The sequence below is a fragment of the Rhopilema esculentum genome, chromosome 10, assembly GCF_057945365.1.
Source record: "Rhopilema esculentum isolate cy_ngs chromosome 10, ASM5794536v1, whole genome shotgun sequence".
Classification (NCBI taxonomy): domain Eukaryota; kingdom Metazoa; phylum Cnidaria; class Scyphozoa; order Rhizostomeae; family Rhizostomatidae; genus Rhopilema; species Rhopilema esculentum.
Window position 1 is genome coordinate 14,637,540 of NC_142824.1, and position 24,597 is coordinate 14,662,136.

General features: G+C 42.6%; 1 protein-coding gene and 2 long non-coding RNA genes across 3 annotated transcripts in view; all 3 read right to left on the minus strand.

Moving 5' to 3' along the window:
• Window positions 1–24,597, minus strand: part of LOC135685681 (uncharacterized) — a 106,780-nt gene that overhangs the window by 27,083 nt on the left and 55,100 nt on the right. The gene's annotated exons all lie outside the window — the stretch shown is intronic.
• Window positions 1,396–3,837, minus strand: LOC148959448 (uncharacterized). The gene is made up of 5 exons (XR_016144151.1): window positions 3,686–3,837; window positions 3,450–3,502; window positions 3,008–3,071; window positions 2,644–2,706; window positions 1,396–1,994 (listed from the first exon to the last, which is right to left on the minus strand). It is a non-coding gene; the product is annotated as an uncharacterized LOC148959448 (long non-coding RNA).
• Window positions 14,173–16,675, minus strand: LOC135685881 (uncharacterized). The gene is made up of 5 exons (XR_016144152.1): window positions 16,475–16,675; window positions 16,239–16,291; window positions 15,797–15,860; window positions 15,433–15,495; window positions 14,173–14,771 (listed from the first exon to the last, which is right to left on the minus strand). It is a non-coding gene; the product is annotated as an uncharacterized LOC135685881 (long non-coding RNA).

The window sequence follows — 24,597 nt, forward strand, 5'->3', positions numbered from 1 at the left end:
TCAGGCTAGGTGGGCCTTGCAAGACCCCGCTTTGGCGGGGTCGCCAAGAAAGGCTAGTTTACTTCCACTCCATAATAATAAATATCAATAGCATTAAGTAAAAACTTTATGGAGGATTGTAGTCTATTTACAATAACATTCAGTAGAAACTTTTCAGTGAATTGTAGTCTATTTAGATAAAGTGTGGGATCTTATGACATATTTTTTATGGAACATGGAGTAAATCGAATGAGTATTGAGCAGTCACCATTGGGGCCTGCTCGTTTGCCATTTTGAGAGAAACTTGAAATGGGTTTTAGAAGAGAGCAGAATATATGTATTGTGACGCGGAAGGACATTATTGAAAAATTGCATTATTAGGGAAGGATTTTTTACATAATTTGTTATTAGAAAGAAGGTGGTTGCTAAATTGGTGAAGGAAAAGCGTGAGAGAGCAGTTAAAGTTTAAATCAATAACTCAGTAGATTATCAAAGGTGTGATTTTGCTGTTTCCGTGTGCTCCAAACATTCTGTAGTTTATTTTTAGGCAATTAAACGATGTTTATTGGTAGCTTCAACGTTCTTCAAGTGCACAGTAGGTTTGATGTTGTGGAAATGGTTCTTTCATATTACAATTTCTGACAATACCCAGGCATCTTAAATTGCGACGCTGGTCAGCCTAGCCTAATTATTGCGTTTAATGTGGGAACCTTGTTACTGTACGTATTATAAGTAGGTCTATCATCCAGGACTCAATTAATTGATTTATTTGCCAAATAAAAGAAATTTGGAAACCATTCAACTGTTGGAGAGGTTGGTGGTGTTCGTTTTAAATGTACTACTAAGACCTTGTCAATTAATTGTCTATAGGTCAGATGATTTTTCGAGATTATAATCATGTTAACGCTATTTTTGGTACAGTTCACATATATCTAGCTTCTTTTAACAGAATCTTCCTTTCTGATTCAAATCACGTGATTTCATTGTTGCTAGGTGGCGTGTTAATATCAGCTCGGGCGTTTCCGCCTCGTTTTGACATTTTAATACCAATGGATGAGGCCTTCAAATTTGGTAAAGCAATAGACTTGTTATTTGGTTGCCCCCGACCTCCATTTTATATGGAGAAGCTCAAATTTCGATATTTTCACGAAGAGGCATCCAGCAAAGTCATTTATCTATTTCCTCTTCACCCTCGACCAAATTTGAAAATAAATTAATCTTTATATGAATTTTACTTAATACCTGTGTCTAAAATATTGCCGAAAGAGAACATATATAGTTCCACAAATGTTTCATTTTTGAGCACTTCCACTAATGTTTCATTTTTGAGGACTTTTTATCATGCTATAAAACTTTACTGATTATCAACTATCCTAACTTGTGTTCAATGGCAGATTTCTAGCAGAAAAACAAATATTTACTTCATCATCATAATAATTATCAAAATGTTTGCTTATTTTGAAAACAACAACAATTAATAGTTACTATTGGCGAGCCAACCCTAGAGTGGAGAATCCTCAAAACAAAATCCATAACTAAAGCAAAATTTAAAATCTGATGTTTTCAAAATATATGAGGCAAACCCTCAAATATATCACAATGAGGGAGGCGTGTATTTCACCAACATCCTCGTAAAAAACCAATTGCAAGATTGGTAACAATAAATGGCTAGAGTTGAGGATCCTCCAAAGTTAAATAGGACATTTAAAGCAAAATCTAATAGATGTTTATAACGCATAGGGGGCAAACTCTGTAAAAATGCAATGAGGGAACCGTGTGTTTCATAAACACCCTCGTAAAAAAACCAATTGGAAGTAGGGTAGGAAAATCTATGAAATAGGGGTCCTATCAATCGCTGAAACTATTTGAGAGCAGGATGCAAAATCTTGAATTATTCTTCAACTTTACAATAAACATACAAAGATCCTCTAAATCAATCAAATTACAACGAAACAAAGGCCAAAGAAGAAATGTCTTTCATTCAAATCGTGGTGTCAAAACGTCTCACAAATGCCCTGAAAAAAAGAGGAATAATGGTTATTAAATTTCAGCGCTAGTGTGTACGCGTAGAATCAATTCATTAAAGCATGTTTCCATGTCGAAATGGAAATGGCTGGAAAAATTGCTTAGCAGTTGTAAAATTGGTCTAAAAGTGGTAGAAAAACACGTACAAAAAAAGAGCAGAATGATTATTTTGACAAAAAGGGGCAGCTTCCAATCCATGAAAATATCGCAAAAGCAATCAATCAACTGTGAGGGGTTAGGGGAGGCGTAACTTCACCGGCATTTGCAATAGATGGAAAAATGTATTGAAAAAGTTATTATATTTCTATACCACGATGAGGGCAACATGAAGTTTACAAAAACTCTACTAAATCTTGTCACTAAGGGTGTAGCATGAATATTTAAACAAAAAGGGGCAGTAAAAATTCGCAGAAAATATCGCGAAAGCAATCAATCAATCGCGAGGGTTAGGAGGAGGTGTAACTTCACCGGCATTCGCAACAGACGAAAAACTGCATTGAAAAATTTAATTTTTCTAAATAAACACTTGGCTTTTCGTTAAGAATTCATTCAACGTATTTATATAAAGAAACGCGAAACAAAATTTGAGTGTAAACAAAGTAAAACACCAAGAGATCTTCTATATCAAAAATCGCTTACCGTGTGATGAAACTGGGTGATAATATGTTTACAATACTTTGGTCAATCTGCAACGGGTATGTCCTGCAAAAATCCAAGAATAGCCGAAATGAAAACTGTGACGCAGCAAGTTTACCAAAATCAAATGTCGACATCGAAGATCAAGGTTCCTAATCGGTGCGTCACTAATGATCGTTAACGACCCGCACTCACAAAAAGTTTCCCCAATAACGACCTTGCAGACAATGGGGTCACATCACAAAGGGGGCGTAGCTTGATCGTCGTTCGCAACTCGTCAGGCAAAACTATCTAAGAAACGGCGAAAAAAATTTGAGTATAAACGAAGTAAAACACGAAGAGATCTTTGATATCAAAAATCGCTTACCGTGTGATGAAGCTGGATGAGAATATCTTTTACAATACTTTGGTCAATCTGCCACGGGAATGTCCTGCAAAAAATCCAAGAATAACCGATATGAAAACTGTGACGCAGCAAGTTTACCAAAATCAAATGTCGACATCGAAGATCAAGGTTCCTAATCGGTGCGTCACTAATGATCGTTAACGATCCGCACTCACGAAAAGTTTCCCCAATAACGACCTTGCAGACAATGGGGTCACATCACAAAGGGGGCGTAGCTTGATCGTCGTTCGCAACTCGTCAGGCAAAACTGTCCTATAAAGTTTGAATTTCCTGAATCTAGGCGTCACAATTCGCTGAGAATTCGTTGCACAAATTGATAAATAATAAAATATAAAATACCTCTATTTTGAAACGTAGATAAACGAAAAGGGATGAAAATAGCCCCGAAAACAAACGCACTAACCTGATGAATATTCAATTTGGGAAAGGTATTCAAATCGTGTTCTCGACACTGTCCTGCAAAAACAGCAGAAGAACAGACGGTAAATTCAATGTTGTAGCTAATAAAAGAGCAACAGAAACATAGTATTCAATAAAGGGGCGACTATTAAATATTTCGCGGCAGGGGCAGGGCGTTTTGTTAGAAAAATGGCAAGGCAAGGTGCAGAAACATAAGCGAAAAGAATAAACAATACTCACACTGAAAATTGCGTCCAAAATCAAGGGTCCATTGTGAGAAACATGTCGACTTCTTTTTCCAAACCTTTCTTTCCAACCGTGTGCTCTAAAATGCACCTGGCTGGAAAATGATCTTCGCGTCAATTTATATCATGGTTTTGTCCAGTTGAGACTGTTTTGACACAAATTGCACGGTCATTTATCAATCGATCCCCCATAAAAGGGAATTTTTCAGTTACCGGGAAAAAAACTGTCCCTGCAACAATGCAAATCGCTACGTCATCGGAACGCATCGCCAAAAGATCATGATAACCATGAGAGTGCCTAGTAGTTTAAGCAACAACAATGAGATAATCATGACAATCATAACTTTTGCTCGTACGGTCTCGAGCTTTTGGGAAAAAGGTGTCGCAAGCGAGCTGTTTCGATTCCAAAAAACCTCGAATCAAAACTTCCATCCAGAAGGGAGAACCGAGCTGTGACGCAGCAAGGTTTTCCTGCAAAGGAAATGGAAGCTCGCAGAAACTTGAGGATCCCGCACTTAATTGCTTCTCCGCACAAAGAGGTGCCGGTTAACGACCTCGCTGACAAAGCCTAACACGCTTAACGACCCGACGTAACCTTTTCTCCGGAGAGGCAATCAGGTCCGCAAGCAAAGCAACTTCCGCCTAGAAAAAGTTTGTTTCGAGGATTTTCAGGCAGGAAGACGGGACCGAATCGAAAATCGAAGGCCAGCTGCAGACTCACGTCGACGGACGGGATCGAACGGAGGAAAAAGCGGGACGTTTCGAGGAGGCCTCGAAACCGATCTCGTTCGAAGAGGCGTCGAGTGGGTCAGACCGTGTGCAGACGTGCTTGCCCCTCATTTGCATAGTAGCACATTCGTTGTTTCGAAGCTAATTTGCATAGTAGGATTTTAGTATATTGAGATGGGTGGACCGCCGGCCCGCGACACACCGAGCCAGTGGACCGCCGCCCCGCGGCACGCCGAGCCAGTGGACCGCCCCCCGCAACACACCGAGCCAGTGACCCGCAAGCCCTCCCCAACCCGAGCTGCAAATTAGCAAAGAACGAACTAACGCCATCCCAAACACACAAAACCCCCCTCGCACAAAACCCCAACACACACGACCTGCCCCCCGCTGAGGCGTGCCCCCAACAGAGGCGTGGCTGCCGCCCAAAAGAGGCTCCCACCAAAAAGAGGCTGTGGCGTGCTCCCCCGCAGAGGCTGAGAGAACCACGCCCTCTGCCATCACAAAATTTTCCCTCAAAAAAATGTGCAAAAAACACTCGCGCTCCTACGCGATTTTTACTCGCACGACTGTCACTGGCGCTAGAGGGCGGGGAGCAGAAAACGGGGAGGAGGAGGCTCCCCGCCCTCTAGCGCCAGTGACAGTCGTGCGAGTAAAAATCGCGTAGGAGCGCGAGTGTTTTTTGCACATTTTTTTGAGGGAAAATTTTTTGATGGCAGAGGGCGTGGTTCTCTCAGCCTCTGCGGGGGAGCACGCCACAGCCTCTTTTTGGTGGGAGCCTCTTTTGGGCGGCAGCCACGCCTCTGTTGGGGGCACGCCTCAGCGGGGGGCAGGTCGTGTGTGTTGGGGTTTTGTGCGAGGGGGGTTTTGTGTGTTTGGGATGGCGTTAGTTCGTTCTTTGCTAATTTGCAGCTCGGGTTGGGGAGGGCTTGCGGGTCACTGGCTCGGTGTGTTGCGGGGGGCGGTCCACTGGCTCGGCGTGCCGCGGGGCGGCGGTCCACTGGCTCGGTGTGTCGCGGGCCGGCGGTCCACCCAAGCAAGACCCCGCTTTGGCGGGGTCGCTAAGAAAGGCTAGTTTATTTCTATTTTATAATAATAAATAACAATGACATTAAATTAACTCTTTTAGGAGGATTATAATATATTTCCATAAAGTGATGGAAGTTGTGACATATTTTATGTGATAAATTGTAATTAAGAATTAGAACTCTTTCGCTGGAAGGGTCTGGGCAGTATTGTTTGTTGTTTCTGGTTAGTTTAAAAAATCGTATCAAAAAAGGCCTTGGACCCTTTTGATTCAAAAGTATGAGTAAGGTCTAATGCAGTCATTGCTTTAAATATAAAAAAATTGGAGTTTCGTGTGGACCGTATGCACCGCGCAGGTGTTATTTGATGCATCTAAGCCTTAGCCTAAGAAATCTACTCGATAATGGATATATGAAATCCATCTAAATTCCTATGCTTCGTCAGCGTAGCCAAATTATTTGGTTTAATGTGGGAGCCTTGTTACTGTACTGACTATAAATGTAGGTGAATCCTCCAAGCCTCAATGAATAAATTAATTTGTCAAATAACTGTAATGGAGACGTTGTTTATCAGCAAATATGATTGACATGTCTCTTGTGAGCCAAGTGCCCAGATATCTGGACCTGATGTCATGCACTGCAAGGGACTGAGTAGCATTGTTTCCTCGTGTATAATTAGCAATAATAGATATAATGGCTGTGTATGTGCCAAGAGCCCAGATATCTGGACCTGATGTCATGCACTGCAAGGGCCTGAGTAGCATTGTTCCCTCATGTATAATTAGCAATAATAGATATAATGGCTGTGTATGTGCCAAGTGCCCAGATATCTGGACCTGATGTCATGCACTGCAAGGGCCTGAGTAGCATTGTTCCCTCATGTATAATTAGCAATAATAGATATAATGGCTGTGTATGTGCCAAGTGCCCAGATATCTGGACCTGATGTCATGCACTGCAAGGGCCTGAGTAGCATTGTTCCCTCATGTATAATTAGCAATAATAGATATAATGGCTGTGTATGTGCCAAGTGCCCAGATATCTGGACCTGATGTCATGCACTGCAAGGGCCTGAGTAGCATTGTTCCCTCATGTATAATTAGCAATAATAGATATAATGGCTGTGTATGTGCCAAGTGCCCAGATATCTGGACCTGATGTCATGCACTGCAAGGGCCTGAGTAGCATTGTTCCCTCATGTATAATTAGCAATAATAGATATAATGGCTGTGTATGTGCCAAGTGCCCAGATATCTGGACCTGATGTCATGCACTGCAAGGGCCTGAGTAGCATTGTTCCCTCATGTATAATTAGCAATAATAGATATAATGGCTGTGTATGTGCCAAGTGCCCAGATATCTGGACCTGATGTCATGCACTGCAAGGGCCTGAGTAGCATTGTTCCCTCATGTATAATTAGCAATAATAGATATAATGGCTGTGTATGTGCCAAGTGCCCAGATATCTGGACCTGATGTCATGCACTGCAAGGGCCTGAGTAGCATTGTTCCCTCATGTATAATTAGCAATAATAGATATAATGGCTGTGTATGTGCCAAGTGCCCAGATATCTGGAGCTAATTTAACGAAGTGCGAGTCGATGTGAAGGATTGCTTTGTCGTTTGCCAAGTGCCCATAAATTTTGAGAGACTTTTTAGAGAGGGTGGTTTATTACTGAGAATACCACGGTTTGTCCTTTTTTAAATGTAGGGAATATCCGCAATATTTCTTTGTTTTATGCTGAATTAAAAAATAATTCTTTATCTTTATAAAAGCTTTTTTAATTTTAATTGGATCAGTGATTATCAGGGTTCTTTATTGTTGGTGATTTTGCGAATCCCTTATTGTTTAATAAAACTTTAAGATATATGCTTTAGTAACTTCGAATTTAATAATATAGGAGGCAGAATTTCGATTAGTCAGGTCCCCATTATGCTTCTTTGGAAGGGCCCTTTGAAGTAGTTTTGGAAATTGGTGGCTAGTTTAGAAAATGTCACTCAATGGCAATTCCCTATTCGAGAAGACAAAATTTTATATTTCCGCCTCATAAGTTTTAACCGCGCCTTAATTGGATTAACAGTAGTAATTTTTCGTAAGGGCGCTAATTTCATGTTTCGGGGTCCTCGTTTGGCATCAGGTGAACAATATCGGAGGGCATTTTAAAAAAAGGGTTGGTTTTGAAACCTCTCACCACGCAACTTTTGGTAAATGACGATTTGATGATTAAAGGATAAAATTTCTATAACCCCTTCCTATTTTTTGTTCAAAGGTAAATAAATTCGCATGATTGGGGTTTATTTTCGTTGAAAAAGTTCAATTAGAATGGAATTTCGAATTCAAGTGGCACTTTTTTGATGGTATATCCTTTCTAACGTAAAATGCTCTTAAAACTGCCAATAAGTGTAGATTATAAGCCAGTGGGCCCGAAGTGATTTGCCCCGCTGTTCTATAGCTTGCCTTCACATTGCAGTCGATAGTGGACGATTTAACTCGAGAGTGTTGTCCGCATAGCTAAATGATCCTCTTTAATGTTGGAGCCACGTTACTGTACGGATTATTGGTACGTGAGTTAAGCAAAACTAATTAATCAACTTGGCAAAAAAGCAATTTCGAAGCCATTCCAAACTGGTCTATGATAATTGCACTGCATACGGGGCAGTCATAGGAGGGCCACCAAGCTTATGGCCCCTTTGGCTTGAATTAAGGGCCTTTCTATGAGTGGATATCGCCCTTCTTCTCAAAAGCGACCGTGAATAGAAGGAATAGCCCTTACGTATCAAAGTAAACATAATCATCATCCAATATCACGGAAAATATTTTTAAAGATAAGCTTTCAGTTTGTTTTCGAAATGACTAAAGGCAATTTTTGCTTCATGAAAATGAAATCTAGTCATTTTTTATGCCTAAAACAACGCCGGGGCAAGCTATGACGCAGCAAGTTTAGCAAATCAGAAAAGTTGTCTTTCCACAGTGGTTCTTTCAAGAAAGAACGGTTAATGGGTACCTAAGTATCGCTAACGACCCGCACTGACAATCAGGTTGACGCTTAATGATCGCGCCTCATTTGTATAGTTTGATCAAGAAGGGAAAGGTCCTGCATCCTTCGCAATCAAACAAAATGAAATTGTAAAGATAAGCTTCCAATTTGTTTTCGAAACGACTAAGAAAGTTTTTTCCATCATAAAAATGCTGTCAACCGACTTATACTACGTAAAACAACGGCGGGGCAAGCTATGACGCAGCAAGTTTAGCAAATCGAAAAAGTTGGTTTTTCACCGCGGAGCTTTGCAGAAGGAAAGGTTAATGATCGCTAACGATCCGCACTGACAATCAGGTTGCCACTTAATGATCTCGCATCAATGCTATAGTTTGATTAGGAAGGGAAACATCCTGAATCGTCCGCAACCAAAACAAACTTTCTTGTAAAGTTTCATTTTTGAAAATTTCGGCATTTTTACGTCCGTGTTAACTTCAATCGTATGTTTGGAATGCTCAGTGAAGTGCATGTGGATAGGAAATTCTTGTTGATTTTATTGAGCGGTCAATTCTTTGTTGCAATGATGGGGGATGGCGGGGCCCGTACCCCCACTCGGACAGGATTTGGTTAGCTTAATTTTTCGTTTTCTGTGTGATTTTCATTTAAATCCAAAGCCCCTAATAAAAAATCAGGAAGAAGTTTTTCGAGGGTTTGACAATAATTTTTTCGATTTCACCAAGTAAACAAAGATGGCAAAACGAAGGGACACGTGATGTAAAAAGTAGTGGTACAGCTAAATTCGAACATGATAAGCATGAGCGTCTAGTTTAAACAATGAGATCGCATTCTTAGTACTTATAACGATCAAACTCTCGACCAATCACGGTCGAGCCAGAGCCCCAACACAAAGGATTCGTACAGTGGTGTACTGTACATTACAGTACAGGGCAAAATCATGACAATCATAACTTTTGCTCGTACGGTCTCGAGTTTTTGGGAGAAAGGTGTCGCATTCGACCGGTTTTGATTCGCAAAACTTCGAATCGAAACTTCCATCCAGAAGGGAGAAGCGAGCCGTGACGCAGCACCGTTTTCGTGCCAAAAAAATCGACGGTGATTAGCAGAGCCTTGGCAGAGCAACTCTGCGGAGATAATTGCCCTCCGCACAAAGAGGTGGCGGTTAACGACCTCGCTGACAAAGCCTAACACGCTTAACGACCCGATGTAACCTTTTCTCTGGAGAGGCAATCAGGTCCGCAAGCAAGGCAACTTCCGCCGAAAAAAAGTTTGTTTTGAGGATTTTCGACCAGGAAAACCAAGACAGAGGGAGAAAAGAGGCAAAATCCCAGACTCCCACCGACGGACGGGGTCGAGTGGAGAAAAGAGCGGGACGTTGGCAGGGCGCCTTTAAACCGATCTCACACGAACAGGGGCGAAGTAGCTGCGACCGTGATCACCGTTGCTTGCCCCTTATTTGCATAGTAGCATTTTAGTACATTGAGATTGCTTGGGTGGACCGCCGGCCCGCGACACACCGAGCCAGTGGACCGCCGCCCCGCGGCACGCCGAGCCAGTGGACCGCCCCCCGCAACACACCGAGCCAGTGACCCGCAAGCCCTCCCCAACCCGAGCTGCAAATTAGCAAAGAACGAACTAACGCCATCCCAAACACACAAAACCCCCCTCGCACAAAACCCCAACACACACGACCTGCCCCCCGCTGAGGCGTGCCCCCAACAGAGGCGTGGCTGCCGCCAAAAAGAGGCTCCCACCAAAAAGAGGCTGTGGCGTGCTCCCCCGCAGAGGCTGAGAGAACCACGCCCTCTGCCATCACAAAATTTTCCCTCAAAAAAATGTGCAAAAAACACTGGCGCTCCTACGCGATTTTTACTCGCACGACTGTCACTGGCGCTAGAGGGCGGGGAGCAGAAAACGGGGAGGAGGAGGCTCCCCGCCCTCTAGCGCCAGTGACAGTCGTGCGAGTAAAAATCGCGTAGGAGCGCCAGTGTTTTTTGCACATTTTTTTGAGGGAAAATTTTGTGATGGCAGAGGGCGTGGTTCTCTCAGCCTCTGCGGGGGAGCACGCCACAGCCTCTTTTTGGTGGGAGCCTCTTTTTGGCGGCAGCCACGCCTCTGTTGGGGGCACGCCTCAGCGGGGGGCAGGTCGTGTGTGTTGGGGTTTTGTGCGAGGGGGGTTTTGTGTGTTTGGGATGGCGTTAGTTCGTTCTTTGCTAATTTGCAGCTCGGGTTGGGGAGGGCTTGCGGGTCACTGGCTCGGTGTGTTGCGGGGGGCGGTCCACTGGCTCGGCGTGCCGCGGGGCGGCGGTCCACTGGCTCGGTGTGTCGCGGGCCGGCGGTCCACCCAAGCAAGACCCCGCTTTGGCGGGGTCGCTAAGAAAGGCTAGTTTATTTCTATTTTATAATAATAAATAACAATGACATTAAATAAACTCTTTCAGGAGGATTATAATATATTTCCATAAAGTGATGGAAGTTGTGACATATTTTATGTGATAAATTGTAATTAAGAATTAGAACTCTTTCGCTGGAAGGGTCTGGGCAGTATTGTTTGTTGTTTCTGGTTAGTTTAAAAAATCGTATCAAAAAAAGGCCTTTGACCCTTTTGATTCAAAAGTATGAGTAAGGTCTAATGCAGTCATTGCTTTAAATATAAAAAAATTGGAGTTTCATGTGGACCGTATGCACCGCGCAGGTGTTATTTGATGCATCTAAGCCTTAGCCTAAGAAATCTACTCGATAATGGATATATGAAATCCATCTAAATTCCTATGCTTCGTCAGCGTAGCCAAATTATTTGGTTTAATGTGGGAGCCTTGTTACTGTACTGACAATAAATGTAGGTGAATCCTCCAAGCCTCAATGAATAAATTAATTTGTCAAATAACTGTAATGGAGACGTTGTTTATCAGCAAATATGATTGACATGTCTCTTGTGAGCCAAGAGCCCAGATATCTCGACCTGATGTCATGCACTGCAAGGGCCTGAGTAGCATTGTTCCCTCATGTATAATTAGCAATAATAGATATAATGGCTGTGTATGTGCGAAAAGCCCAGATATCTAGACCTAATGTCATTCACTGCAAGGACCTGGGTAGCATTGTTCCCTCATGTATAATTAGCAATAATAAATGTAACGGCTTTGTCTGTGCCAAGTGCCCAGATATCTGGACCTAAGGTCATTCACTGCAAGGGACTGAGTAGCATTGTTTCCTCATGTATAATTAGCAATAATAGATATAATGGCTGTGTATGTGCCAAGTGCCCAGATATCTGGACCTGATGTCATGCACTGCAAGGGCCTGAGTAGCATTGTTCCCTCATGTATAATTAGCAATAATAGATATAATGGCTGTGTATGTGCCAAGTGCCCAGATATCTGGACCTGATGTCATGCACTGCAAGGGCCTGAGTAGCATTGTTCCCTCATGTATAATTAGCAATAATAGATATAATGGCTGTGTATGTGCCAAGTGCCCAGATATCTGGAGCTAATTTAACGAAGTGCGAGTCGATGTGAAGGATTGCTTTGTCGTTTGCCAAGTGCCCATAAATTTTGAGAGACTTTTTAGAGAGGGTGGTTTATCACTGAGAATACCACGGTTTGTCCTTTTTTAAATGTAGGGAATATCCGCAATATTTCTTTGTTTTATGCTGAATTAAAAAATAATTCTTTATCTTTATAAAAGCTTTTTTAATTTTAATTGGATCAGTGATTATCAGGGTTCTTTATTGTTGGTAATTTTGCGAATCCCTTATTGTTTAATAAAACTTTAAGATATATGCTTTAGTAACTTCGAATTTAATAATATAGGAGGCAGAATTTCGATTAGTCAGGTCCCCATTATGCTTCTTTGGAAGGGCCCTTTGAAGTAGTTTTGGAAATTGGTGGCTAGTTTAGAAAATGTCACTCAATGGCAATTCCCTATTCGAGAAGACAAAATTTTATATTTCCGCCCCATAAGTTTTAACCGCGCCTTAATTGGATTAACAGTAGTAAGGGCGCTAATTTCATGTTTCAGGGTCCTCGTTTCGCATCAGGTGAACAATATCGGAGGGCATTTTAAAAAAAGGGTTGGTTTTGAAACCTCTCACCACGCAACTTTTGGTAAATGACGATTTGATGATTAAAGGATAAAATTTCTATAACCCCTTCCTATTTGTTCAATATGTCCACTGGCTGGGCATGTCGCGGGCCGGCGGTCCACTGGCAGGGCGTGTCGCGGGCCGGCGGTCCACTGGCTGGGCGTGCCGCGGGCCGGCGGTCCACTGGCTCGGGCTGTCGCGGGCCGGCGGGCCACCCAGACCCCGCTTTGGCGGGGTCGTCAAGAATGGAAACTCAGGCTAGGTGGGCCTTGCAAGACCCCGCTTTGGCGGGGTCGCCAAGAAAGGCTAGTTTACTTCCACTCCATAATAATAAATATCAAAAGCATTAAGTAAAAACTTTATGGAGGATTGTAGTCTATTTACAATAACATTCAGTAGAAACTTTTCAGTGAATTGTAGTCTATTTAGATAAAGTGTGGGATCTTATGACATATTTTTTATGGAACATGGAGTAAATCGAATGAGTATTGAGCAGTCACCATTGGGGCCTGCTCGTTTGCCATTTTGAGAGAAACTTGAAATGGGTTTTAGAAGAGAGCAGAATATATGTATTGTGACGCGGAAGGACATTATTGAAAAATTGCATTATTAGGGAAGGATTTTTTACATAATTTGTTATTAGAAAGAAGGTGGTTGCTAAATTGGTGAAGGAAAAGCGCGAGAGAGCAGTTAAAGTTTAAATCAATAACTCAGTAGATTATCAAAGGTGTGATTTTGCTGTTTCCGTGTGCTCCAAACATTCTGTAGTTTATTTTTAGGCAATTAAACGATGTTTATTGGTAGCTTCAACGTTCTTCACGTGCACAGTAGGTTTGATGTTGTGGAAATGGTTCTTTCATATTACAATTTCTGACAATACCCAGGCATCTTAAATTGCGACGCTGGTCAGCCTAGCCTAATTATTGCGTTTAATGTGGGAACCTTGTTACTGTACGTATTATAAGTAGGTCTATCATCCAGGACTCAATTAATTGATTTATTTGCCAAATAAAAGAAATTTGGAAACCATTCAACTGTTGGAGAGGTTGGTGGTGTTCGTTTTAAATGTACTACTAAGACCTTGTCAATTAATTGTCTATAGGTCAGATGATTTTTCGAGATTATAATCATGTTAACGCTATTTTTGGTACAGTTCACATATATCTAGCTTCTTTTAACAGAATCTTCCTTTCTGATTCAAATCACGTGATTTCATTGTTGCTAGGTGGCGTGTTAATATCAGCTCGGGCGTTTCCGCCTCGTTTTGACATTTTAATACCAATGGATGAGGCCTTCAAATTTGGTAAAGCAATAGACTTGTTATTTGGTTGCCCCCGACCTCCATTTTATATGGAGAAGCTCAAATTTCGATATTTTTACGAAGAGGCATCCAGCAAAGTCATTTATCTATTTCCTCTTCACCCTCGACCAAATTTGAAAATAAATTAATCTTTATATGAATTTTACTTAATACCTGTGTCTAAAATATTGCCGAAAGAGAATATATATAGTTCCACTAATGTTTCATTTTTGAGCACTTCCACTAATGTTTCATTTTTGAGGACTTTTTATCATGCTATAAAACTTTACTGATTATCAACTATCCTAACTTGTGTTCAATGGCAGATTTCTAGCAGAAAAACAAATATTTACTTCATCATCATAATAATTATCAAAATGTTTGCTTATTTTGAAAACAACAACAATTAATAGTTACTATTGGCGAGCCAACCCTAGAGTGGAGAATCCTCAAAACAAAATCCATAACTAAAGCAAAATTTAAAATCTGATGTTTTCAAAATATATGAGGCAAACCCTCAAATATATCACAATGAGGGAGGCGTGTATTTCACCAACATCCTCGTAAAAAACCAATTGCAAGATTGGTAACAATAAATGGCTAGAGTTGAGGATCCTCCAAAGTTAAATAGGACATTTAAAGCAAAATCTAATAGATGTTTATAACGCATAGGGGGCAAACTCTGTAAAAATGCAATGAGGGAACCGTGTGTTTCATAAACACCCTCGTAAAAAAACCAATTGGAAGTAGGGTAGGAAAATCTATGAAATAGGGGTCCTATCAATCGCTGAAACTATTTGAGAGCAGGATGCAAAATCTTGAATTATTCTTCAACTTTACAATAAACATACAAAGATCCTCTAAATCAATCAAATTACAACGAAACAAAGGCCAAAGAAGAAATGTCTTTCATTCAAATCGTGGTGTCAAAACGTCTCGCAAATGCCCTGAAAAAAAGAGGAATAATGGTTATTAAATTTCAGCGCTAGTGTGTACGCGTAGAATCAATTCATTAAAGCATGTTTCCATGTCGAAATGGAAATGGCTGGAAAAATTGCTTAGCAGTTGTAAAATTGGTCTAAAAGTGGTAGAAAAACACGTACAAAAAAAGAGCAGAATGATTATTTTGACAAAAAGGGGCAGCTTCCAATCCATGAAAATATCGCAAAAGCAATCAATCAACTGTGAGGGGTTAGGGGAGGGGTTAGGGGAGGCGTAACTTCACCGGCATTTGCAATAGATGGAAAAATGTATTGAAAAAGTTATTATATTTCTATACCACGATGAGGGCAACATGAAGTTTACAAAAACTCTACTAAATCTTGTCACTAAGGGTGTAGCATGAATATTTAAACAAAAAGGGGCAGCAAAAATTCGCAGAAAATATCGCGAAAGCAATCAATCAATCGCGAGGGTTAGGAGGAGGTGTAACTTCACCGGCATTCGCAACAGACGAAAAACTGCATTGAAAAATTTAATTTTTCTAAATAAACACTTGGCTTTTCGTTAAGAATTCATTCAACGTATTTATATAAAGAAACGCGAAACAAAATTTGAGTGTAAACAAAGTAAAACACCAAGAGATCTTCTATATCAAAAATCGCTTACCGTGTGATGAAACTGGGTGATAATATGTTTACAATACTTTGGTCAATCTGCAACGGGTATGTCCTGCAAAAATCCAAGAATAGCCGAAATGAAAACTGTGACGCAGCAAGTTTACCAAAATCAAATGTCGACATCGAAGATCAAGGTTCCTAATCGGTGCGTCACTAATGATCGTTAACGACCCGCACTCACAAAAAGTTTCCCCAATAACGACCTTGCAGACAATGGGGTCACATCACAAAGGGGGCGTAGCTTGATCGTCGTTCGCAACTCGTCAGGCAAAACTATCTAAGAAACGGCGAAAAAAATTTGAGTATAAACGAAGTAAAACACGAAGAGATCTTTGATATCAAAAATCGCTTACCGTGTGATGAAGCTGGATGAGAATATCTTTTACAATACTTTGGTCAATCTGCCACGGGAATGTCCTGCAAAAAATCCAAGAATAACCGATATGAAAACTGTGACGCAGCAAGTTTACCAAAATCAAATGTCGACATCGAAGATCAAGGTTCCTAATCGGTGCGTCACTAATGATCGTTAACGATCCACACTCACGAAAAGTTTCCCCAATAACGACCTTGCAGACAATGGGGTCACATCACAAAGGGGGCGTAGCTTGATCGTCGTTCGCAACTCGTCAGGCAAAACTGTCCTATAAAGTTTGAATTTCCTGAATCTAGGCGTCACAATTCGCTGAGAATTCGTTGCACAAATTGATAAATAATAAAATATAAAATACCTCTATTTTGAAACGTAGATAAACGAAAAGGGATGAAAATAACCCCGAAAACAAACGCACTAACCTGATGAATATTCAATTTGGGAAAGGTATTCAAATCGTGTTCTCGACACTGTCCTGCAAAAACAGCAGAAGAACAGACGGTAAATTCAATGTTGTAGCTAATAAAAGAGCAACAGAAACATAGTATTCAATAAAGGGGCGACTATTAAATATTTCGCGGCAGGGGCAGGGCGTTTTGTTAGAAAAATGGCAAGGCAAGGTGCAGAAACATAAGCGAAAAGAATAAACAATACTCACACTGAAAATTGCGTCCAAAATCAAGGGTCCATTGTGAGAAACATGTCGACTTCTTTTTCCAAACCTTTCTTTCCAACCGTGTGCTCTAAAATGCACCTGGCTGGAAAATGATCTTTGCGACAATTTATCATGCTTTTATCCAGTTGAGACTGTTCTGACACAAATTGCACGGTCATTTATCAATCGATCCCCCATAAAAGGGAATTTTTCAGTTACCGGGAAAAAAACTGTCCCTGCAACAATGCAAATCGCTACGTCATCGGAACGTATCGCCAAAAGATCATGATAACCATGAGAGTGCCTAGTAGATTAAGCAACAACAATGAGATAATCATGACAATCATAACTTTTGCTCGTACGGTCTCGAGCTTTTGGGAGAAAGGTGTCGCAAGCGAGCTGTTTCGATTCCAAAAAAACCTCGAATCAAAACTTCCATCCAGAAGGGAGAACCGAGCTGTGACGCAGCAAGGTTTTCTTGCAAAGGAAATCGAAGCTCGCAGAAACTTGAGGATCCCGCACTTAATTGCTTCTCCGCACAAAGAGGTGGCGGTTAACGACCTCGCTGACAAAGCCTAACACGCTTAACGACCCGACGTAACCTTTTCTCCGGAGAGGCAATCAGGTCCGCAAGCAAAGCAACTTCCGCCTAGAAAAAGTTTGTTTCGAGGATTTTCAGGCAGGAAGACGGGACCGAATCGAAAATCGAAGGCCAGCTGCAGACTCACGTCGACGGACGGGATCGAACGGAGGAAAAAGCGGGACGTTTCGAGGAGGCCTCGAAACCGATCTCGTTCGAAGAGGCGTCGAGTGGGTCAGACCGTGTGCAGACGTGCTTGCCCCTCATTTGCATAGTAGCACATTCGTTGTTTCGAAGCTAATTTGCATAGTAGGATTTTAGTATATTGAGATGGGTGGACCGCCGGCCCGCGGCACGCCGAGCCAGTGGACCGCCGGCCCGCGGCACGCCGAGCCAGTGGACCGCCGCCCGCGGCACGCCCACCCAGTGGACCACCGGCCCCCGACACGCCAAGCCCGTGACCCGCACCCCCCCCCCAAGCCGAGAAGCAAATTAGCAAAGAACCAACTAACGCAATGCCCAACACACAAAACCCCCCTCACACAAAACCCCAACACACACGGCTTCGCCCCCCGCAGAGGCGTGCCCCCCGCAAAGGCGTGACTCCCGCACAAAAGAGGCTCCCGCCAAAGAGAGGCTGTGGCGTGCTCCCACGCAGAGGCAGCAACAACCACGCCCTCTGCCATCACAAAATTTTTCCTCAAAAAAATGTGCAAAAAACACTCGCACTCCTGCAGAATTCAGCGCAAAAATCACTCGCGCTCCTACGCGATTTTTACTCGCACTCCTGTCACAGGCGCTAGAGGGCGGGGAGGAGAGGGGGAAGAAAAGGTCCCCGCCCTCTAGCGCCTGTGACAGTCGTGCGAGTAAAAATCGCGTAGGAGCGCGAGTGATTTTTGCGCTGAATTCTGCAGGAGTGCGAGTGTTTTTTGCACATTTTTTTGAGGAAAAATTTTGTGATGGCAGAGGGCGTGGTTGTTGCTGCCTCTGCGTGGGAGCACGCCACAGCCTCTCTTTGGCGGGAGCCTCTTTTGTGCGGGAGTCACGCCTTTGCGGGGGGCACGCCTCTGCGGGGGGCGAAGCCGTGTGTGTTGGGGTTTTGTGTGAGGGGGGTTTTGTGTGTTGGGCATGGCGTTAGTTGGTTCTTTGCTAATTTGCTTCTCGGCTTGGGGGGGGGGTGCGGGTCACGGGCTTGGCGTGTCGGGGGCCGGTGGTCCACTGGGTGGGCGTGCCACGGGCGGCGGTCCACTGGCTCGGCGTGCCGCGGGCCGGCGGTCCACTGGCTCGGCGTGCCGCGGGCCGGCGGTCCACCCAGAGCCCGCTTTGGCGGGCTCTCCAAGAGTGGAAAAAAGTTTCGGGTATAGGGGCTTGCAAGAACCCGCCTTGGCGGGTTCTCCAAGAAAGGCTAGTCTTCCTTCCATAAAAGGCAAAAAATATCAATGACTATAAATAAGGACGTAGTTCAAAAGTCTAATTTATTGAGATGTATTTGGGGAAGGATCAAATGTTCTACTGTATGTGGTAAAGTGTATCGTGTTTGGAAGTGATTATTTTCAAATGTAGGGAGAGTCTCTTGCAATTAAAATAATATTTATAATGAGACGATATTAATAAAAAGTTATGATTGACACGTGTCTAGTGAGCAGAGTGGGCAGATGTCTAGAGCTAATGTCATTCACTCCAAGGTCTTGAGTGGCACCGCTCTTTCATTTATAATGAGGGATAATAAATATGGTTGCTTTGTATGTTCCTAGTGCCAAGATATCTAGAGCAAATGTAATTTTCGCGCGATTTGCTGCGGAGTATTGTTTTGGCGTTTACAAAGTGCCCATACATTTTGAGGGAGTTTTTAGAGAGGGTGGTTTATTACTGAGAATGCCATCGTTTGTTTTTTTAAATGTGGAGAATATCTGCAATATTTCTTTGTTTTATGCTTCCTTAAGAAGTAACTATTTTTCTTCACGAAGGCATTTTTAATTTTTTAATTTGATGAGTGATCTTTACGAGGGCTTATTACTGTACGGATTATAAGTAGGTGAATGCTCAAAGCCTCTAAATTGGATAAATAGCAGTATTTTTTCGTAAGGGTACTAATTTCATGTTTCGGGGTGCTCGTTTGGCATCAGGTGAAAAATTTTTAAAAGGGCTGGTTTTAAATCCTCTCGCCATTCAAGTTTTGGTAACTGACGATTTTATTTTTAATGGATAAATTTTCTATGACCCCTTCTAATTTGTTCAAAGGTGAAGAAATTGGCATGAGTGGTTTTTTTTCTCGTTGAAAATGTTCATTTGGATTGGAATTTCAAATTCAACTGACACTGTTTTTATGGTACATCATTTTTAACGTAAAATGCTCCTAAAACTGCCAATAAGTGTAGATTATAAGCCAGTGGGCCCGAAGTGATTTGCCCCGGAGTTCTATAGCTTGCCTTCACATTACAGTCGATAGTGGACGATTTAACTCGAGAGTGTTGTCCGCGTAGCCAAATGATCCTCTTTAATGTTGGAGCCACGTTACCGTACGGATTATTCGTAGGTGAATTAAGCAAGACCAAATTAATTGATAAACCTGCCAAAAAAAGGAATTTTGAAGTCATTCCAATGTCGTCCTTGACAAATGCACTGGATACGGGGCAATCATGGGAGAGCCACCTTAACTCGCAAGCTTATGGCCCGTTTGGCTCGAATTAAGGACGTTTGTATGGGTGAATATCGCCCTTCTTAATAAAAGCGACCCTCAATAGAAAAAGAGTCCCTACGTATGAAATTATACATAATCATGATGCCATATCATCGAAAAATACTTTTTTAGGAATAAGCTTTCAGTTTGGTTTGGAAACGACTGAGGGCATTTTTTGCATCATGAAAATGCCGTCTATTCATTTTTTATCCCTAATACAACGGCGGGGTAAGCTGTGACGCAGCAAGTTTTAGTAAATCGAAAAAGTTATCTTTCCACTGTGGAACTTTGTAGAAGGAACAGTTAATGGGTAGCTAAGTATCACTAACGACCCGCACTGACAATCAAGTTGACGCTTAATGATCTCGCCTCAATTCTATAGTTTTATAAGAAGGGAAACTTACTGGACCCTTCGCAATCAAACAAAACGAAATTATAAAGATAAGCTTCAAATTTTTTTTCGATACGACTAAGAAAGTATTTTCCATCATAAAAATGCAGTCAACCGACTTATAATGCCTAAAACAACGGCGGGGTAAACTATGACGCAGCAAGTTTAGCAAATCAAAAAAGTTATCTTTCCACTGTGGAACTTTGTAGAAGGAACAGTTAATGGGTAGCTAAGTATCACTAACGACCCGCACTGACAATCAAGCTGACGCTTAATGATCTCGCATCGATGCTATAGTATTATCATGAAGGGAACATCCTGAATCGTCCGCAACCAAAACAAACTTTCTTGAAAAGTTTTATTTTCGAAAATTGCGGCATTTTCTACGTCCGTGTTAATTTCAAAAGTATGTTTTGGAATGCTCAGTGTCCCACCTCGATATTCCTAATCCTGTCTTGTCTGTTCTTGGTACAATCAGTGTATTTTGTTCCAAGTAAAAATTGCAATGCTTTGCTTGTTGTGGTAATGCTTTCATGACGCCAAATTGAAAATGGCGTCTTTCATGGTGACCTCCGTTGAAAATTCGTTTTCTCGACCGATTGTGCTCATTTTCATCGAGGGGCCCCTTCACAATCTAAAGGTTAATCACATCGCTGTTCTTTTTGTGCTGATTCCATGCGAATAGGACTTTTTGCAACGGGGCAATGCTTTGTTGCCTATGAAGAGGTCGGGGGGCTCGTACCCCCACACGGACAGGATTTTTGCTAAGTTTGTCGTTTACGCTGATCTGGTCAATGATAAACTGTCCATTTTAGCTAGAATTTTTTGTGTTTAAATTGCTTTTCATTTAAATCCAACGCCCTTTTGAAAGTCACGGAGTTTTTTAAGGGGTTGACATCTATATTTTTTTATTCTTGTTGATTTTTGTGGGCGGAGCGGCCAATTGTTTGCAGTCTATTCCAGGGTCGCGGGGCCCGTACCCCCACTCGGGTCGGGTCGGGTCGGACAGGATGATTTGGTAAGCTTCGCAACAAAAATGGACACGTGATGAAAAAGTACAGCTCAATTTGAGCATGATAACCATGAGCGCTTAGTTTAGACAATGAGATCGCATTCTTAGCACTGATAACGATCAAATTTCGACCAATCACGGTCGAGCCAGAGCTCGAACACAAAGGATTCGTACAGTGATGTACTGTACAGCGATGTACAGGCGATGATCATGACAATCATAACTTTTGCTCGTACGGTCTCGAGTTTTTGGGAGAAAGGTGTCGCATTCGAAAGGTTTTGATTCCAAAAATTTCGAATCGAAACTTCCATCGAGAAGGGAGAAGCGAGCCGTGACGCAGCACCGTTTTCGTGCCAAAAAAATCGATGGTGATTAGCAGAGCCTTGGCAGCGCAACTCTGCGGAGATAATTGCCCTCGGCACAAAGAGGTGGCGGTTAACGACCTAGGTGACAAAGCCTAACACGCTTAACGACCCGATGTAACCCTTTCTCCGGAGAAGCAATTAGGTCCGCAAGCAAGGCAACTTCCGCCGAAAAAAAGTTTGTTTTCAGGATTTCTAGCAGGAAGACGAAAACGAATCGAAAAACGAAAACCTGCCTCCAAGTGCCGTCGGCAGGCTGCGCGTGACTGACGGGGAAAGGAGCTCGTGCGAGACGGTGGAAAACCTCGGGAGGGAACATTAGGGTTAGTGGAGCTCGGACCGTGTTCACCGCTGCTTGCCCTTCATTTGCATAGTGGCATCTTAGTATATAGTGATTGCTTGGGTGGACCGCCGGCCCGCGACACACCGAGCCAGTGGACCGCCGCCCCGCGGCACGCCGAGCCAGTGGACCGCCCCCCGCGACACACCGAGCCAGTGACCCGCAAGCCCTCCCCAACCCGAGCTGCAAATTAGCAAAGAACGAACTAACGCCATCCCCAACACACAAAACCCCCCTCGCACAAAACCCCAACACACACGACCTGCCCCCGCTGAGGCGTGCCCCCAACAGAGGCGTGGCTGCCGCCCAAAAGAGGCTCCCACCAAAAAGAGGCTGTGGCGTGCTCCCCCGCAGAGGCTGAGAGAACCACGCCCTCTGCCTTCACAAAATTCTCCCTCAAAAAAATGTGCAAAAAACACTCGCGCTCCTACGCGATTTTTACTCGCACGACTGTCACTGGCGCTAGAGGGCGGGGAGCAGAAAACGGGGAGGAGGAGGCTCCCCGCCCTCTAGCGCCAGTGACAGTCGTGCGAGTAAAAATCGCGTAGGAGCGCGAGTGTTTTTTGCACATTTTTTTGAGGGAGAATTTTGTGAAGGCAGAGGGCGTGGTTCTCTCAGCCTCTGCGGGGGAGCACGCCACAGCCTCTTTTTGGTGGGAGCCTCTTTTGGGCGGCAGCCACGCCTCTGTTGGGGGCACGCCTCAGCGGGGGCAGGTCGTGTGTGTTGGGGTTTTGTGCGAGGGGGGTTTTGTGTGTTGGGGATGGCGTTAGTTCGTTCTTTGCTAATTTGCAGCTCGGGTTGGGGAGGGCTTGCGGGTCACTGGCTCGGTGTGTCGCGGGGGGCGGTCCACTGGCTCGGCGTGCCGCGGGGCGGCGGTCCACTGGCTCGGTGTGTCGCGGGCCGGCGGTCCACCCAAGCAAGACCCCGCTTTGGCGGGGTCGCTAAGAAAGGCTAGTTTATTTCCATTTTATAATAATAAATAACAATGACATTAAATAAACTCTTTTATCCATATAGTGATGGAGCTTGTGACATATTTTATGTGATAAATTGTAATTAAGAATTAGAACTCTTTCGCTGGAAGGGTCTGGGCAGTATTGTTTGTTGTTTCTGGTTAGTTTAAAAAATCGTATCAAAAAAAGGCCTTTGACCGTTTTGATTAAAAAATATGAGTAAGGTCTAATCCAGTCATTGCTTTAAATATAAAAAAATTTGAGTTTTGTGTGGACCGTATGCGCCGCGCAGGTGTTATTTGATGCATCTAAGCCTTAGCCTAAGAAATCTACTCGATAATGGATATATGAGATCCATCTTAATTCCTATGCTTCGTCAGCGTAGCCAAATTATTTGGTTTAATGTGGGAGCCTTGTTACTGTACTGACTATAAATGTAGGTGAATCCTCCAAGCCTCAATGAATAAATTAATTTGTCAAATAACTGTAATGGAGACGTTGTTTATCAGCAAATATGATTGACATGTCTCTTGTGAGCCAAGAGCCCAGATATCTGGACCTGATGTCATGCACTGCAAGGGCCTGAGTAGCATTGTTCCCTCATGTATAATTAGCAATAATAGATATAATGGCTGTGTATGTGCCAAGAGCCCAGATATCTAGACCTAATGTCATTCACTGCAAGGACCTGGGTAGCATTGTTCCCTCATGTATAATTAGCAATAATAAATGTAACGGCTTTGTCTGTGCCAAGTGGCCAGATATCTGGACCTAAGGTCATTCACTGCAAGGGACTGAGTAGCATTGTTTCCTCATGTATAATTAGCAATAATAGATATAATGGCTGTGTATGTGCCAAGTGCCCAGATATCTGGACCTGATGTCATGCACTGCAAGGGCCTGAGTAGCATTGTTCCCTCATGTTTAATTAGCAATAATAAATGTAACGGCTTTGTCTGTGCCAAGTGCCCTGATATCTGGAGCTAATTTAACGAAGTGCGAGTCGATGTGAAGGATTGCTTTGTCGTTTGCCAAGTGCCCATAAATTTTGAGAGACTTTTTAGAGAGGGTGGTTTATTACTGAGAATACCACGGTTTGTCCTTTTTTAAATGTAGGGAATATCCGCAATATTTCTTTGTTTTATGCTGAATTAAAAAATAATTCTTTATCTTTATAAAAGCTTTTTTAATTTTAATTGGATCAGTGATTATCAGGGTTCTTTATTGTTGGTAATTTTGCGAATCCCTTATTGTTTAATAAAACTTTAAGATATATGCTTTAGTAACTTCGAATTTAATAATATAGGAGGCAGAATTTCGATTAGTCAGGTCCCCATTATGCTTCTTTGGAAGGGCCCTTTGAAGTAGTTTTGGAAATTGGTGGCTAGTTTAGAAAATGTCACTCAATGGCAATTCCCTATTCGAGAAGACAAAATTTTATATTTCCGCCTCATAAGTTTTAACCGCGCCTTAATTGGATTAACAGTAGTAATTTTTCGTAAGGGCGCTAATTTCATGTTTCGGGGTCCTCGTTTGGCATCAGGTGAACAATATCGGAGGGCATTTTAAAAAAAAGGGTTGGTTTTGAAACCTCTCACCACGCAACTTTTGGTAAATGACGATTTGATGATTAAAGGATAAAATTTCTATAACCCCTTACTATTTCTTCAAAGGTAAATAAATTCGCATGATTGGGGTTTATTTTCGTTGAAAAAGTTCAATTGGAATGGAATTTCGAATTCAAGTGGCACTTTTTTGATGGTATATCCTTTCTAACGTAAAATGCTCTTAAAACTGCCAATAAGTGT